Here is an 18,675-nt window from a genome sequence, read left to right as displayed (position 1 = left end):
TTATTTTAAAAATTTTTTACCTTTATAGGGTTGCAGCCAAGGCATATGGAAGTTCCCAGGCTAGGGATCACTTGGCACTGCAGCTGCCAGCCTACGCCACAGCCACAGCAACGCCAGATCTAAGCCGCTTCTGCACCTACACTACAGCTCACAGTAACACCAGATCCTTAACCCACTGATCGAGGCCAGGGATTGAACCTGCATCCTCATGAATACTAGTCAGATTCTTAAGCCACCAAGCCACAAGGGGAACTCCCCCATCACTTTAAATTTCATCTTTATGCTGAGGTTTCCCCAGTCTCGACCTCTCGCTCCAGTGCCAGAACTCGCCAGCCAGTGGCTAACATTTCCATTTGGATGCCTTACAGGCCTCTCAAACTTCACACACCTCAAACAGAGCTCCTAGTTTTCTCCCCTCCACCAGCCTCTCCTTCTTTATTTTCTACTCTCAGTAGATGCCTGCGATTGTTTCCTCAGTTGCTTAACCAAACCCTAACATCATCTTTGGTTCTTCTCTTTCACTTGCCCCCCAGATGCAGTCCATCAGTTATTCCTGTTGACCCCGCCTCCGAAATATATTGAAATCCATCCATGTCTTCCATCTCTAGTCTGGTCAGTGCTACTCAAAGGGTAATTTGCAGGAGTTCCCGTCGTGGCTCAGTGGTTAACGAATCCGACTAGGAACCATGAGGTTGTGGGTTCGATCCCTGGCCTTGCTCAGTGGGTTAAGGATGCGGCATTGCCGTGAGCTGTGGTGTAGACTGCAGATGCGGCTCGGTTCCTGCGTTGCTGTGGCTCTGGTGTAGGCCAGCAGCTACAGCTCTGATTTGACCCCAAGCCTGGGAACCTCCATATGCCATGGGAGCAGCCCAAGAAATGGCAAAAAAAAAAAAAAAAAAAAAAAAGAAAAGAAAAAGAAAAGGATAATTTGCAGACCAGCAGCATCTGTCGCCTGGGAGCTTGTTAGACATGTGGAAATCTTGGAGTCTTCTCCCACATCGGAAACTCTCTGGAGTTCTCGTGGTTCAGTGGTAACGAACCCAACTAGTAACGATGAGGATGCAGGTTCAATCCCCGGCCTCTCTCAGTGGGTTAAGGATCCAGTGTTGCCGTGAGTTGTGGTGTAGGTCGCAGATGGCAGCTGCAGCTCTGATTCAACCCTTGACCTGGGAACTTCCATATGCCACAGGTGCACCCCTAAAAAGACAAAAATTAGAAAGAGAGAGAGAGAGAGAGAGAAAGAAAGAAAGAAAGAAAAAGAAAATAAGAGAAAGGAAAGGAAAGGAAAGGAAAGGAAAGGAAAGGAAAGGAAAGGAAAGGAAAGGAAAGGAAAGGAAAAAGAAAAGAGATGAAACTGAGGATGGGACTTTACAGAGGATTCTGACGCCCTCTAAAGTTGGAGAAGCACTGCTGTGGTTCACGCTACCTCAGAAGCCTCCAACGGGTTTACACTCTCGCCTTACTGTAATCTGCTCTCCTCCTAGAAGCCAGAGTGATTGTTTTTGAAAACAATTAAATCAGATTATGTCACACACAGAAGCACCCTCCTCTCCCCACCCCCTCACACTGGTTTAAACCCCTCTCAGTTTCCCACTGGACATGGTAGGAGCCAGGTTTTCTCTCTTGGTCCAGAGAGCCCTGAGGTGAGGTCTGCTCACACCTGCCACTCCGGCCTCTGCCAGAGCCTCCTCTCTGCCCCCTCCACGTTCGCACCAGCTCGTTCCCGCATGGGAGCTTTGCACTGGCTGTCCCTCTGTCTGAAATGCCCTTGCCCCAAACTTCAATAGCTGGTTCCCCCGTATCCATTATTTCTCAGTGTAACTGGCACTTTCTTTAGAGACGTCTTCAACCAAGTCAGGGTAGCCCCTCTTTACAAAATTACATGATTTTAACCTTCTGCATGGTACTTACTACCATCAGTTTTTTCCTTGTTTATGTATCATCTGACATAAGTTTTATGGGAACGGGAACCTGGTTTGTCTTATTCACTGCCGCATCCAAGTAAGTGCCTGGAACACTCCCCGGCACATAGTAACTATTTGATAAATATTTGCTGAATATTTGCCAAGCTTTACTTCTTCCTCACTGGTAGGCCTGAGGGTGCTACTTGTGAACTAGCCTCCACTCAAACGCCCACTGACTCCTCTCACGTGGCTCTGTTCCAGGAGGCTTCAGTCACTGGCTCTCATATCTCTGTGCCCCTTAGAGCACATGTCAAAAGGAAGCAAGAATCTGGGGAGACATTCGCCTCCAAAGGAGGCAAGAGGGAGATGGCCTCATCGGGCTGCTTCCTTGGAATCCCAGGGAGGGATTCTTGAGAGTCAGCGCCCCAGGGCCTCTACTTTCATTGAGTTTGCTGAGTCCTAGGAGAAGCTGCCTAGTCTCTAAGAACGAGGGCTTTTGTGGTCAGAGAAGCCCTGGTTCAAACCCTGGCCCTGCCACTTACTGCTGTGAGACCTTTCCACTCTCCAAGCCTCAGTTTCCCCATTTGTAAATTGGGGTTCGTAAAGTCCCTACACCACACAATGGTTGAGAGGCTGCAATGAGATGTCTGTAATGGCAGATGGTAAGCCACCCCAGAAGTGTTAGCTATTATTATTGTTGTTATTATTTTATACAGAGGGGGAAAGTATAAATAGCACTGAGGACTAGAAGAAAGAAAAAGTGCAGCCATACTTGTGATAAGAAAAATGCAAGCTTTTATAGCAGAAATTGACAGAACATTGTAAATAAACTATAATAAAAATTTTTTAATAAAAAAATAAAAACATTTTTAAAAAGAAAAAAGAAAAATGCAAGCTTGAACACACTGAGATGTTATTGATCACCTTCCAAACTGGCAAAGCCTGGAAAATCAGCTGACACTGTTGGTAGAGACGTAAGGAAGCTGGTGGGAGGGCGAATTGGTACAGCAACCTCCCCAGAGAGAACCTTGGCAATAGCTAACAAAATTACAAACCCTTTGGCTCAGCTAGTCCACTTCTAGGAATTTGTGCTACAGATATTCTGGCGCATGTGCAAAATGATGTATGTAAATGTTATTCCTTACGTCACTATTGGAGTTTCAGCATTCTGGAAGCAACCTACAAGTCCATGAGTAGGGAAGTGATTAAATAAATTGTGGTATATCTATACACTGTAACAAATAAAGTGAGAAAGTGTCTTTATGTAATGATTGTAAGGTGAAACATAGATTAAGAAAAAAAAGGTTGTTAGGTGGAGAAAAGCAAGGTGCAAGATAGGGAGCATAGTAGGATCGAGCAAAAAGCGGGCAGTAGGGAAAAAAATGTGTATGTGTGTGTATTCCTTTATATAACCAGAAGATCTCTCTTTTTTTTCCTTCTATTTTTTATTTTATTTTTTTATTACTCAAATGAATTTATCACATCTGTAGTTGTATAATGATCATAACAATCCATTTTCACAGGGTTTCCATCCCATAACCCAAGCACATCCCCCCACCCCCCAAATAACCAGAAGATCTCTTAAAGGACAGAGTAGAAGAAAAAAATTTTAATGTACACTCTTTGATCTTTTGAATTTTGAACTACGTAAATGCATTACCTGTTTTTTTTTTTTAAAGATGAAGATTGATTCTTTAACACTTAAAATATTAGTAATAATGCTCAGTGCCTCTTACTTTCTAGGTGATAACTGGTTCAAGGAATGGTGGGTCTCAATAATTGCTAATGTTGGAGGAAGAAGCAATGATAACAAAGATACTAAAAATGCAGGCATTCTTTGGGTTCTGTGCTTGAAGATCTAATAGTTGGCTTGCAAATAATAAACTGTGCCTGTGGGAATCTTTATCAACCTGCAGGGAATGTTCTGAATTTCTCCTATGGTTTTGAAAACAAATTTTTGCTTTCTCATTTTCCTGGCATAAAAACAAATAGCATGTATCTGGAAGTTTTTTTTAGCAATGTGTTTTTTGGTTTTTTTTGTTTTTTGTCTTTTTTTGCTATTTCTTTGGGCCGCTCCGGCGGCATATGGAGGTTCCCAGGCTAGGGGTCGAATCGGATCTGTAGCCACTGGCCTACGCCAGAGACACAACGACACAGGATCCGAGCCGCGTCTGCAACCTACACCACAGCTCACGGCAACGCCGGATCGTTAACCCACTGAGCAAGGACAGGGACCGAACCCGCAACCTCATGGTTCCTAGTCAGATTCGTTAACCACTGCGCCACAATGGGAACTCCTTAGCAATGTGTTTTTTGGTTTTGTTTTGTTTTTTACACCTGAACCTGCGACTTACGAAACTTCCTAGACTAGGGGGTTGAAGAGCAGATCCAGTTGCTGGCCTACACCACAGCCATAGTAACGAAGGAGCCTACCCGCATCTGTGATCTACACCCCGCAGCTCATGGCAACACTGAATCCTTAACCCACTGTGTGAGGCCGGGAATCAACTCCACATCTTCACGGACACTGTGTCGGGTTCTTAACCACTGAGCCACAACAGGAACAGCAATGTGGTTTTAACTGTGCTCTTTTGGAAAGAAGCAAGACGGAAAATGAATGTTCTTTTCTTAATGTTTCTTCTGCTTTCCTTTTAGCTAGCAATTTTGTGAGAGAACTTAAGAGCCTAGTGAAATCAACCTTTCCAAGGGCATGGCCTCTTCATTTTGAGTGTTTCTCTGCATGGCAGCCCCTCTTGCTCTTGCCAAACTCTGCCTGCCTCCCCCAACTTCCTTACCACACGTTGTCAAACCTTATGGATTTCCCCCCCTTGCTTTTGATTCCTTTCTAACCTCCTAACTCCTTGTACGTCTCGTTGCTCTGTATCCTGCTAGCTAAGACTCAAGGGATGTAGACGAGTGCTGATATTAATTAATTGGTTATTCATTCCATAAATATTTATGAGTTCCTACTATGTATCCGACACCATGTCAGTGCTAGAAACTCGGAGAGGGAGTTCCTGTTGTGGCTCAGTGGGCTACGAACCCACCTAGTATCCAGGAGGATGAGGGGTCCATCCCTGGCTTTGCTCAGTGGGGTAAGGATCCGGTGTTGCCTTGAGCTGTGGTGTAGGCCTGCAGTGGCAGCTCCGATTGGACCCCTAACCTGGGATTTTCTATATGTCGCAGGTGCAACCCTGAAAAGCAAAAAAAAAAACCAAAAAACAAAAAACAAAAACCAAGGAAACTCAGAAAAGAATAAGAAATGATTCTGAGAGTTGCACCAGATTGCTTGTAGTCATTTGGGAGAGACAGACAATAGATTATAATGCAGTATAAGAACCGTGTGCATGTTCTCTGAGTGCCATGAAGGGGCATCTAACTCAGCTTTGGTGGGAGGAGGGTGGAGGGGTTGAGGAGGGGTTCCTGGGGGAAGGGAGGAGTCTTAAAAGATAAGTATACCTTGCCTGGGGAGGACAGCAGGGAGAGGAGGATCTGGAGCACGAGAGGGACAAGTGGGGCTCGGGCCTTGAAGGTGAGGGCAGCCTTCTGTGGTAATGGCAGCTATGCAGTTTTAGCGAGAGCAGAGGCTTGAAGGTCAGAAACAGACGCACTCATGTGTTTATTCATTCACTGAAACTAGGGCATGATGACGTGTGCAGCAGGAAGTGGCAGCAGATGAGATTCAGAGAGTTTCAGGAAGGAGGAAGTAACCAATAATGTCAAATGCAACCGAGGGCCATGGGCTAACAAGCAGTAGGTCATCGGTGACCTTTACAAAGCTGGATCTCAGGAGTGGTCGGGCCTGAGCCAGGTTCTGGTACCTTGAAGGATGAAAGGGAAGTGAGAAGAACAAGGTGAGAACTAGGACTCAGATCAGAGTGGACGTCGTTGGCCACCTTCTGTTTGTCAAGGTTCTGTGTCGGTGCTTTTAATTCTCACAACAACCTGGCAGGAGATATTATCCAGAGCCTTATTTTGCAGAGCAGGAAACTGAGGCACAGAAAGGTTGAGCAAAATGTCGTACAGTTAGAAGTGGCAGAACTGGGGGCCAAAGTCTCCAGAATCCAAACTCTTGGTTACTTAGAAACTGGATTCCAGAGATGTAGCAGTTGCTAGAGAGTGATGTGAAACCAAGGATGCTCATGTTTTAGTATTTTTGAAGGCTGCCGGAGATGGGAGTGTGTTTATAGACTGAGAGGAAGGTGCCTGGAGATGTGGCCAGAGTGATGAGTAATGAAGCAAGGTCCAGGAAGATAAGGCTGAACCCTGGATTTGGCAGTAAGAATATCGGCCTAACCTCTGGGACAGCAGGTTCAGCAGCACCGGGGGGTGAGTTGGGAGACAGCCAGATGGAAGTAGAGTGAGGAGGCAAGGGCTTAGGAGCAGCAGGAGCACAAGAGGTGGCACGGCCAGGGGTGGGATGGAAACAGGTGACCACAGAGACAGCAGAAAGGGACAAGGGGTATGAGTGCACATGAATCCGTGTTTTGGAAAATAGAAGGTTCAGAAGCTGTTGGCCAAAGCTTGGAGGGATTGCCTGTCCCACATAACATACCTGTAGAGACAAAACCAGCCTCAGCTAGATTCTCAAGGGCAGCCTGAACTTTTCTTTCCTCAAATGTCTTCACAAGAGTGGATGCTTAACTCTAATTAGTAGCTTATTTACAATCTTTTTTTTTTTTTTTTTTTTTTTTTTTTTTTTTTTTTTTTTTTTTTTTTTGGTCTTTTTGCTATTTCTTTGGGCCGCTCCCGCGGCATATGGAGATTCCCAGGCTAGGGGTCGAATCGGAGCTGTAGCCACCGGCCTACGCCAGAGCCACAGCAACGCGGGATCCGAGCCGTGTCTGCAACCTACACCACAGCTCACGGCAACGCCGGATCGTTAACCCACTGAGCAAGGGCAGGGATTGAACCTGCAACCTCATGGTTCCTAGTCAGATTCGTTAACCACTGTGCCACGACGGGAACTCCAAAGTTTTTTTTTTTTCCTTTTACTTTTAAGGGCCGCACCTGCAGCATATGGAGGTTCCCAGCCTAGGGATCAAATTGAAGCTGTAGCCGCCAGCCTACACCATGGCTCATGGCAACGCCAGATCCTTAACCCACTGAGTGAGGCCAGGGATCGAACCCACAACCTCATGGTTACCAGTCGGGTAAGTTAACCACCAAGCCATGACGGGAACTCTTTATTTACAATCTTCATTATGAGCCGAGAAGGTGCTGGATTTGTGATTGGCGTGTAACAATTCTGTTATGTTCCAATGATGACAGCCACTTGCTCACCACAGTTGTTACCTTGTATCAAGCCCTTGTACACATGTGTTCAGCTCTGGGAAATGCATTGGCCCCTGGATCATTACGCAGATACCTGAGGCTGGGCCAGTAGGTGACCTGTCTGACATCTGTGTCTCAGCCAGGAAACTTCACACCCAGAATTTAAACCCACATCTGCTAGAGACCGAATCCAGCCCCTCATAGTCCCATACTTCCATCAGCTTTTCTTTCAAAGGGTCTTACAGGAAGAATTTTTAAATGAAGACCTTGTGAGGAGTTCCCCTTGTGGCTCAGTGGTAATGAACCCGACTAATAGCCTGTGTTTGGTCCTCGGCCTCACTCAGTGGGATTAAGGATCTGGTATTGCTGTGAGCTGCAGTGTATGTCGCAGACTCTGCTCAGGTCTGATGTTGCTGTGGCTGTGCTATAGGCCAGCAGCTGCAACTCTGATTTGACCCCTGGCCTGGGAACTTCCATATGCCACAGGTTTAGCCCTAAAAAAAAGAGACCAAAAAAAAAAAAAAAAAAAAAAAAAGTGAAGACCTTGTAAGATTCTCTGAGAAAACAGGAGTTAGTTGTCTTCCATTGTTTTTGAGTAAAAATACATAAAATTCCTTATTTTTAAATTAAGAATTTTTGGGAGTTCCCATTGTGGCACAGCAAAAACGAATCCAACTAGGAACCATGAGGTTGCGGGTTCAATCCCTGACCCAGATTGATGGGTTAAGGATCTGGCATGGCGTAGGCCAGCAGCTGTAGCTCCGATTGAACCGCTAGCCCAGGAACCTCCATATGCTGTGAGTGCAGCTCTAAAAAGCCAAAAAAAAAAAAAAAAAAAAAGAATTTTTTATTAAACAAAATTCAGATACTTCTTTCAGATAAATTAAAAAAGGATGATGTTACCACACAGAATTAACTTTCACACCTGCTGTGTTTTCACCAAGACTTGTAGGCTTATGGAGCACGAATATCTATATATGTGTGGGGTGGATATATTTCTTTATATAAAAAGTATCCATCATAGTGAACATATATGCACACATAAAAAATACAGTTTTGGAGTTCCTGCTGCAGTAAGTGGGTTAAGAACCTGACTGCAGGGGCTCAGGTCACTTAGGAGGTGAGGGTTTGATCCTCGCCCTGTGCAGTGGCTTAAAGGATCCAGTGTCGCCACAGCTGTGGCTCGGATTCAATCCTTGGCCCAGGAACTTCCATATGCTGTGGGTGAGGCCTTAAAATTATGTATGTTTCAACACCATTTTTGACGCCTGCCTTGAAACACTTTTATAGCAGGCTTATTTGTACCACAACATGCTTGAGAAGATAAATGATCACGAATGTCTTGCAATTTGCTTAATAAATGCTGGGAGGAATTCAATTCACATCTTTAAATAATTTGCCTGGAATGCCACGATCGTTTAACATGAACCTGGCTGATCATGGGAGAGGAAATGTTGGTAGAGGACAGAGGTTAAGTGCACAGGCCCTCAGAAGCCAGACTGCCTGGGCTTGAATCCGAGCTCCCAGTCCCCTCATTTATTAGCTGTGTGACCTTGAGCAAATTGCTTACCCTCTCTGTGCCTCAGTTTCCTGGTCTGTATAAAGGAGAATGATAGTACCTGAATGAGCTAGTCCATGCCAAGTCCTTAGAACAGTGCTTGGCAACTAATGACATTCAATCCATTTTTGTGTCTCAAAACACATTCACTTGTATTATACGGATGTTCAAGTTGCTGAGTCATTTAGTCCAAAAAAATCCAGAGACATTTTGACACAGGTGAGGCAGATATAGAAGTTTTCCAGGTTGATTTCTGGGGTGGGGACTGAGTCTGTATTTTTACAGAACTAAGTGAGTAAGTTTGAGGATCAGCGAGGTTCATAATCCTGGTCTAGAACACTGGACACAGATGAACAGAAATTGGATGGTGGGTGAGACCAGAAACGTTCAGAACAGTGAATTTGAGATGGCCCCACCCAGACACAGGGGCGGGCACTCTCTTAGTAGCAGAGGAGGAGGATGTGATACTTAAAACTGGAACGTTGTCAGCTGAGAAAAATCAGTTAAGATAAAGAGGGCCAAAGCCGTGAAAAGGAGGAAGAAACCTGCACACCTGCCCATAGAGTAGATTTCTTTCTGAAGTTAATCAGTATTTCTTCCCCCCACTGGCAGGGATATTTTTTTTTCTTTTTGTTCCATTTGGTTTCTTCTAACTTTTTTTTTTTTTTTTTTTTTTTTTGGTCTTTTTAGGACCGCACCTGCAGCATATGGAGGTTCCCAGGCTAGGGGTCGAATCAGAGCTGTAACTGCTAGCCTACGCCACAGCCACAGCAACACCAGGTCCGAGCCACATCTGCCACCTACACACAGCTCATGGCAATGCCAGATCCCCAACCCACTAAGTGAGGCCAATGGTTCCTAGTCGGATTCGTTTCCGCTGTGCCACAACGGGAACCCCCTCTAGCTTATTAAAGTTTTCAGAGATATACTCTGTCCTTCTTATGATAACAGCTAATGTTTAGTTCATGTGTTGAGCACTGTGTTAGTAGTTTTTAGGTTTTATTTCATGTAACTTACCAGATAGTTTTATGAGGTATGAACCATTGTTCCTATTTCACAAATGACAAAACTTAAATTTTGAGAAGTGAAATAATTTGCACAAGGTGCAATATCCGTATTCCCTTTCTTTAGTAACACAATACCAACTTTATTTGGGGTAATAATGTCCCTAGTGAAAAAACTACATTTCCCAGTGGCCCTTATAGCTAGGTCTGGTCATGTGTCTGTCTATGTTCTGGCCAATGAAATGCAACTAGAAGTACTATGTGGGTTTTATGGGAAAATACAGTGTATTGACTCCCTGAGTTCCCTCATGGCCTCAACAGGTTAAGGATCTGGCATTTGGGGAGTTCCCTTCGTGGCGCAGTGGTTAACGAATCCGACTGGGAACCATGAGGTTGCGGGTTCGATCCCTGCCCTTGCTCAGTGGGTCAAGGTTCCGGCGTTTGCCATGAGCTGTGGTGTAGGTCACAGACGCGGCTTGGATCCTGCGTTGCTGTGGCTCTGGCGTAGGCTGGCAGCTACAGCTCCGATTAGACCCCTAGCCTGGGAACCTCCATATGCCGCGGGAGCGGCCCAAGTAATGGCAAAAAGACAAAAAAAAAAAAAAAAAAAGGATCTGGCATTGTCACTATGTGGCTCTGGTTACAGTTGTAGCCTAGGTTTGATCCCTGGCCCAGGATTTCCACATATTATGGGCATGGCCAAAACCAAACAAACAAAAAAAAGGTATTGACTCTGTCATAAGGTCCTTCTCCATCCTTCTTTTTCTTTCTTTTCTTTTCCTTCTTTTTTTTTTAAACAGCCAGACCTTCGGCATAAGCATATGAAAATTCCCGGGGTAGGGGTCAAATTGGAGCTGCAGCTGCCAGCCACAGCCACAGCAACAGAGGATCTGAGCTGCATCTGTGACCTACACTGCAGCTTGCAGCAATGCTGGATCCTTAACCCACTGAGCGAGGCCAGGGATCAAGTATGCATCCTCACAGATCCTACGTCAGGCTCTTAACCTGCTGAGCCACAATGGGAACTCCTCCATTCCTTCCTCTAATACCTGAAATGGAGGTATGGTGACAAGAGCCTCAAAAGCCATCTTGGACTTTGAAAATATAAACCATGTATCTTGTGATGGAGAAAGAAGGAACTTTGGTCTCTAATGACTGTGGAACTGCTATACCTACCCTGGGCTGCCTACCTCTGATTTACATGGAAGATAGATAAACTTTTAGCTTGTTGAAGTTGCTTTTATCAATAGGCAAACATGATCCTAACAAAAATAATAGCTTATACTATAAAACTGGATTGTGATGATCATTGTACAATTATAAATGTAATAAATTCCTTGAGTAATTAAAAAAACAAAAAACAAAGCCAAAAATAATAGCTTGTGCTTAGACTCTGCTTTATCAAAGCCAGCTATATGCCAGACACTTTTCTAAATGTCTCATATACTGATTCATTTTCAATCCTTACAACAGATCTATGATGTTGAGTTATTATTCCCATTTTGCAAATGTGGAAAATGAAGCAAAGAGAGGGTCAGTGACTGGCCCAAGTTTACACAGCTGGAAATGGTAGAGTGAGCAAACACACAGCTAATAAGAATCAGACGTAGGAGTAGAACTCAGGTCTCTCTGACACCCAAGTCCATGCTTATAACAATGATGCTATATGTCTTCTTTCATACTCAGTGTGAGTGGTGGGCTTTGTGGTCTCCCTTATCTAAACTTTATCTTAGGGAGTTCCCGTCATGGCTCAGTGGTTAATGAACCTGACTAGTATCCGTGACGACACGGGTTCAATTCCTGGCCTCGCTCAGTGGGTCAAGGATCCGGCATTGCCATGAGCTGTGGTGTAGCTTGTAGATGCAGCTTGGATCCCGCGTTGCTGTGGCTGTGGTGTAGGCCAGCGGCTACAGGTCCAATTCGACCCCTAGCCTGGGAACCTCCATGTGCCACAGGTGCGGCCCTAGAAAAATACAAAAAATAAATAAAAAAATAAAAATAAACTTTGTCTTCTGCTTCAGTTCACAAAATGGAGGACTTCTAGCAGGTGGCCATTAGAAGGTTTCTCCAGGAGTTCCCATCGTGGCTCAGTGGTTAATGAATCCAACTAGGAACCATGAGGTTGCAGGTTCGATCCCTGTCCTTGCTCAGTGGGTTAAGGATCCAGCATTACTGTGAGCTGTGGTGTAGGTCGCAGACGTGGCTTGGCTCCCACGTGGCTGTGGCTCTGGTGTAGGCCGGTGGCTACAGCTCTGATTAGACCCCTAGCCTGGGAACCTCCATATGCCTCGGGAGTGGCCCTAGAAAAGGCAAAAAGACCAAAAAAAAAAAAAAAAAAGTTTCTCTAGAAGATCAAAACAACCTTAGGGCTCGCCTCACAGTCCTGACTCTTCAGGGAAACTTCTAAAGGAAATGTCATGGATGGATACCAAAAAGTTAAAAAATATTCATGTCATCCCATTTGCCTTTGCTTCCATTACAAAATTGTTTGGTTTTTTTTTTTTTTTAGGGCCACGCCCATGGCACATGGAGGTTCCCAGGCTAGGGTCCCCATCGGAGCTGTAGGTGCCAGCCACAGCCACAGCCACAGCAACACAGGATCCAGAGTTCCCATTGTGGCTCAGCAGTAACAAAGCCAACTAGCTCAGTAGTTAATGAATCTTACTAGCATCCGTGAGGACGCAGGTTCAATCCCTGGCTTTGCACAGTGGGTTAAGGATCCAGTGTTGCCATGGGCTGTGGTGTAGGTCACCGACTCAGCTCAGATCCTGCATTGCTGTGGCTATGGTGTAGGCTGGCAGCTACAGCTCCAATTTGACCCCTAGCTTGGGAACCTTCATATGCCACAGGTGTGGCCCTTAAAAAAAAAAAAAAAAAAACACACAAACATGAGGATGTGGGTTTGATCCTTGCCCCTGCTCAGTGGGGTAAGGATCCAGAGTTGCCATGAGCTGCAGTATAGGTCACAGCCTCAGCTGTATCTGGCATTTCTGTGGCTGTGGCATAGACTGGCAGCTGCAGCTCTGATTTGACTCCTAGCCTGGCAACTTCCATATGCCATGGGTGTGGCCCTAAAAAGAAAAAAAAAAAACAGGTAGAATTCTGTCGTAAACAAAATTGAGTCATCCATCCCTCCATTCATTCAATAAATATTCAGCACCTGCTCCGAGCCAGGCGCTCTCCCAGGAGCAGACAAGATGAGAGGAGGCAGATAATTAAACACAAGAAAACAGTAGGTACAAACAAGTGCTACCAAGGAAAGAAGAATTGGGAGGAGGCTCTTTTAGGAAGGTTTCATTGAGGAAGAAATATTTGAGCTGAGACTTGGAAGTGAGAAGGAAGTTCCTGGAAAAGAGAGACCAGGTCATCAGGCTGAGAGACCAGTGATTCACTGGAGTCAGTCCAGGGGTGGCATGTTCAAGAAACAGACAGAAATTCCATGGGACTGGAACACAAAGCATAGGAGAGTGGCATGAGGTGAGGGTGGGAAGTCTGATGGGCCAGATCATGCCAGCCGTGAAAGCAGATTTGGGGATTTTACTCCAGGTGATAGCGGCAGCTATTGGAGTGTTCTAGGCAGTATGGCAGGCATGTGTCACTGGCTGGCCAGCATTCAAACACTCTTCTGATTTGGGGGAATCACAAAACTAATGGGAGGCAGGGTCCTAGTTCCCAGAAATATAGACGCCAAGGGTTATAGAAAGCAGAAACAAGAAAAAGTGTTTTCTCTCCTCTCTGGTGACACATAGAACAAGACCAATCAATGCTTCTACCTGGGACTTTGGATCATGCAGGCATATCTCAAACATGCAAGGTCAGTTAGAAATTATTAGGGTGACAGTGGTACAGTCAGGAATGCACAAGGATGAGTGTGCAAGGGCAGCAGAGTCCCGTGCATAATAACCAATGTCCACTGGGGCCTGGCTACCTGTAAGTGTCCTACAAAAAGGGAGCAGGGGCTGCATCCTCAGCAAACCATCCCAGGAGCTCCGTTGTGCAAGGCTTCCTCTGTACCTTGTTCTCTGGTCTTCTCGTGATGCTCTGAGTTCCACAGTCATTTTCAGTAAATTCTTCTTTTGTTTAAAATTAGACAGTGCTGGTTTCTGTGGTTTGAAAGCAAGCATCTTGACTAGGACAGTGGGGCTGTGGCGCAATCTGAGGCACATTTTCAAAAGATAACTAGCTGCTAAGTGGAAAATGGATTAGAAGGGGTGTCAGTCACGAACCAGTCAGAAACAGAAGTCATCCTAGATATTTCAAATAGAGAGACTTTAGGAATTCCCGTCGTGACTCAGTGGTTAACGAATCTGACTAGGAACCATGAGGCTGCAGGTTCAGTCCCTGGCCTTGCTCAGTGGGTTAAGGATCCAGTGTTGCCGTGAGCTGTGGTGTGGGTCACAGACGCAGCTCTGATCCCATGTTGCTGTGGCTGTGGCGTAGGCCGGCAGCTACAGCTCTGATTGGACCCCTAGCCTGGGACTCTCCATATGCCGTGGGTGTGGCCATAGAGAAGATCAAAAAAAAAAAAAAAAAAAAAAAAGTCAAATAGAGAGGCTTTAATATAAAGAATTGTGGGAGTTCATATTGTGGCTCAGCCGGTTAAGAACCCAATTAGTATCCATGAGGATTCGGGTTCGATCCCTGGCCTTGCTCAGTGGGTTAAGGATTGGCATTGCCTTGAGCTGCTGTGTAGGTCACAGATGCAGCTCCGATCTGGCATTGCTGTGGCTGTGGCATAGGCTAGTGGTTACAGCTTCGATTTGACCCCAGCCTGGGAACTTCCATTTGCTGCAGGTGGGGCCCTAAAAAAATTTAAAAATGAAAGAATTGTTTTCCCAGGCATTAGAAGGCTGAAAAAGGAAAAGGAAAAAAGGAAGAGGGTAGTAACCCAGGGATTAATGACTGCTAGAAGCAGCTCTTACTTCCTAAGGCTGGAGAACAGGTAGTGTCACCTGTACCTAGGAGCTTGGTGGAGGGGGCCCAGGTTGCTGGTGCTTGGATCTCTGAGGGAAGCACCGCCCTGCTCAGACCTTAGAGGAGGAGGTGCTGTCTGGCTGAGGCTTCCATCAGAAGATCTCCTATTGCGGCACAGCTCCGAAAGGTGAGGGAGTCTGGCAACTGCAGTTGGCAGCTAGGGGTTGCTGAAAGCACTTCTGGAAGCTGAGGCCAATTATATGCTAATACTGGAGCACCACTGAAAAGCAGGAAGTGAAAAACAGGAAAGAAGTCCCTTCTTTCCCTCCACTTTTCTTTCTCCTTTTAATGCCTCAGATTGCAGAACCTAACAGGAAGCCAGCTAGCTGATTTCGTTTGCATTATCCCAACCCCACATTACAGAGAAGAGTTTAGAAGAGTATCTCAGAGACCCTAGAAAAATACCCAGCATCGGAGCATCACATCTAGTTAGGAAGCCACAGCAGTCACCCAATGGAGAGGATATTGGCATGGACAAGGCTACAGGCAGTGGAGATGGCAAGAAACAGGGCAAGAGGACGGTACTCTCTGGCACAGAGCTGCAGTTCCTGGTGCCATGCTTGGTGTCACAAATGGATCTAACACAGGCTCCGATCTCCTGGCCAGTGGGTGCCTCAGTAGCACAGGCTTGTCACACAGCCATGCAAACACCCGCAACACAGCTGCTGATCCCCCTTGGGAGCAGGAGCGAAAAGTGGCCTCAAGGCCCCAGAGAGGACAGCCCTAAAGGAGCCAGTTGAGACCGTGACAACAGGCCATGGCTGGAGCAGCCTGAGATTATCGCCACTTGCATTGCACTCAGGCCCCACCCCCAAGGAAAAAGTGACCCAGTGTTTGAAGAAGTTCCAGTTATTCAAATGAGTACTGATATCAGTTGTTCTGATATATTTGAATGTCAGCTGGATTCAGACACACCCTTGCCCTCCATCCCTAAGCATCATGCACTCCTTTCAGTGGCAGCTCACTCTTCTCTGTTCTTTATGACAGTTTCATCAGGGTCAAACACGTGTTCATACTGAAGTCGTTATTTAGTTTCATGTCGTTATTAAGCAACAGAGAGTGTGCAACGTATACATTATGGACAGTGAATATTTCTCTACTTACTGCATTGTATTTATATGGTCCTTGAATTAGTTCATTAGTTTCATGTCAATTACTTCACTGTATATTCAAAAGTGCTGTCATGGTTAATTTTGTGTATCACCTTGATTAGGTCAAAGGGTGCCCAGACATTTGGTCAAACATTATTCTGGGTGCTTCTGTGAGAGTGTTCCTGGATAAATTAACCTTCGAGGAGTTCCCGTCGTGGCTCAGTGGTTAACGAACATGACTAGTACCCATGAGGACATGGGTTTGATCCCTGGCCTCACGCAGTGGGTTAAGGATCTGGCATTGCCATGAGCTGTGGTGTAGGTCACACAGCTGCAGCTCCAATTTGACCCCTAGCCTGGGAACTTCCATATGCCATGGATGTGGCCCTAAAAAGACAAAAGATCAAAAGAGAGAGAGAAAGAAACAAAAGAAAGGAAAGGGAGGGAGGGAGGGAGGAAGGAAGGAAGGAAGGAAGGAAGGAAAGAAATTAATCTTTGAATCCATAGACTCAGTAAAGTAGACTGTGTTGGACATGGGACACCGGTTTTTTCCCTGCAATCGGACTTGAACTTAAAACATCGGCTTTTTGGAGTTCCCATCGTGGCTCAGTGGTTAACGAATCTGACTAGGAACCATGACGTTGCAGGTTCGATCCCTGGCCTTGCTCAATGGGTTGGGGATCCAGTGTTGCCTTGAGCTGAGGTGTGGGTTGCAGATGTGGCTCAGATCCAGTGTTGCTGTGGCCCCGGTATAGGCTGGCAACTACAGCTTGGATTAGACCCCTGGCCTGGGAACCTCCATATGCCACGAGTGCGGCCCTAGAAAAGACCACACACACACACAAAAATTGGCTTTTCTTGCGTCTTCAACCTGCTTGCTTTCAGAATAGAAATAGACCATCAACTGTCTGGGGTCCTGTTTGCTGACTGCAGATCTGGGGAGTGGTCAGCCTCCATAATCGCGTGGGCCAATTCCTTATAATAACTAAATCTGTCCCCTACCCCCCAGGCCTACTAGTTTTGTTTCTCTGGAGAACCCTGACTAATCCAGGTGCCTTGGTACATAAGCAGGGCAGGTATTGTCTTAAGAAGCAAGTATAACAACATTTTGGAAGCCTCAGGACAAAAACTAAAATATAAATCTTAGCTCTCATTCTTTTGCTCTGTCCGTTTAAACCATGCTTACTCTGTTTCTGTAACTCTCAAATGAAGCAAAGTTCCCTGTGATGGTGTTTATGCTTCTAACACAGCACACCCAAGTAAGACCTCAAAACTGCCCTTCTCTCTCTTCCCTGTCTAAAATTTTTACTAAACTCTCCAAATATCTCTTTAATCTGTTCTCTTCCATTTTCCCCACAGTTTAGGCCCTCCCCTTTTCTTCCCTGGAGTAATTACACATTTGTGTGAGGGTTAATAAGATTTATCTCCCACACCAAGCTCAGGTTCACCACCCACTTTTGTGACTCCAGCTCTCATCACACACAGACGTCCCAAAATATTTGTTGTTGGGTTAACCTGTCTTCCTGTCTAGTCTCTTACTCTCTCGAATCATACTGCCAAGAGTAAACTTTTATCCTGGCCATGGCATGCAGCAGCTTGATGTGGGGTCTCAGTTCCCAGGCCAGGGATTGAACCCAGGCCACAGCAGTGAAAGTGCCAAATCCTAACCACTAGACCACCTAGGAACTCCCTGCCAAGAGTGAACTTTTAGTATGCAAATCTAATCTTTCCACTTTTCTGTCTAAAAGTTCTCTTTGGTTTAGCAGAAGTTACAAAGTAAAGATCTGTAGCCTGTCTAAAGATGTTTTTAGCTTCCACAATTTTTTAAAAATTTGGAATATTTGCCAACTTAAAAAAATCTGGGTATCTGATAAAAATCAGGAATTCCAGCTCTTCTTCTTCTTCTTCTTTTTTTTTTTTTTTTTTTTTTTTTTTGTCTTTTTGCCATTTCTTGGGCTGCTCCCACGGCATATGGAGGTTCCCAGGCTAGGGGTCCAATCGGAGCTGTAGCCACCAGCCTACGCCAGAGCCACAGCAACGCGTGATCCGAGCCGCATCTGCATCTTACACCACAGCTCAGGGCAACGCCAGATCGTTAACCCACTGAGCAAGGGCAGAGATCGAACCCGCAACCTCATGGTTCCTAGTTGGATTCGTTAACCACGCCATGACGGGAACTCCCCCAGCTCTTCTTGACAAGATTTGGTAACCTGGGCAAGTTTCAAGGTCATATCCTTCCGCTCTCCCGGTTTTTTTTTTTTTTTTTTTTTTTTTTTTTTTTGTCTTTTTGCCTTTTCTAGGGCCGTTCCCGCGGCACATGGAGGTTCCCAGGATAGGGGTCTAATCAGAGCTGCAGTCACTGGCCTACACCAGAGCCACAGCAACACAGGATCCGAGCTGAGTCTGTGAGCTACACCACAGCTCACCGCAACCCCGGATCCTTAACCCACTGCGCAAGGCCAGGGATCGAACCTGCGACCTCAGGGTTTCTAGTCGGATTCGTTAACCACTGAGCCACAACAGGATCTCCCCCACTGTCTTCCTTTTCTTGCAGTTACTCCTTCAGTGCTTCCTGGGCTCCAGATCCACATAGATTGTTTTTATTTTTATTTTTATTTTTTTGGTCGTTTTTTAGGGCCGCACCTGTGGCATATGGAGGTTCCCAAGTTAGGGGTCAAATCGGAGCTGCAGCTGCCTGCCTATACCACAGCCACAGCCACACCAGAGCCGAGCCTTGTCTTCGACCTATACTACAGCTCACAGCAACACAGATCTTTAACCCAATGACCGAGGCCAGGGATCGAACCTGCGTCCTCATGGATACTAGTCAGAGTTGTTTCCGCTGAGCCAGGAGGGGAACTCTCCCACAC

The 18,675-nt window shown here is 45.8% G+C and overlaps 1 protein-coding gene and 1 non-coding gene across 3 annotated transcripts in view; one reads left to right on the top strand and one right to left on the bottom strand.

Annotated features, from left to right (window-relative positions):
• ATP6V1C1 (ATPase H+ transporting V1 subunit C1) overlaps nucleotides 1-18,675 on the top strand; it is a 192,925-nt gene that overhangs the window by 43,018 nt on the left and 131,232 nt on the right. The window lies entirely within an intron of this gene.
• Nucleotides 17,419-17,490, bottom strand: TRNAE-UUC (transfer RNA glutamic acid (anticodon UUC)). Its single transcript has one exon. It is a non-coding gene; the product is annotated as a tRNA-Glu (tRNA).

This window comes from Sus scrofa, chromosome 4 (genome assembly GCF_054392235.1).
Source record: "Sus scrofa isolate SSC_HxYL_T2T_F1_AM1 chromosome 4, Sscrofa_HxYL_maternal_Yorkshire_Landrace_v2.0, whole genome shotgun sequence".
Taxonomy (NCBI): domain Eukaryota; kingdom Metazoa; phylum Chordata; class Mammalia; order Artiodactyla; family Suidae; genus Sus; species Sus scrofa.
This window is presented reverse-complemented; position numbering and strand designations above follow the sequence as displayed.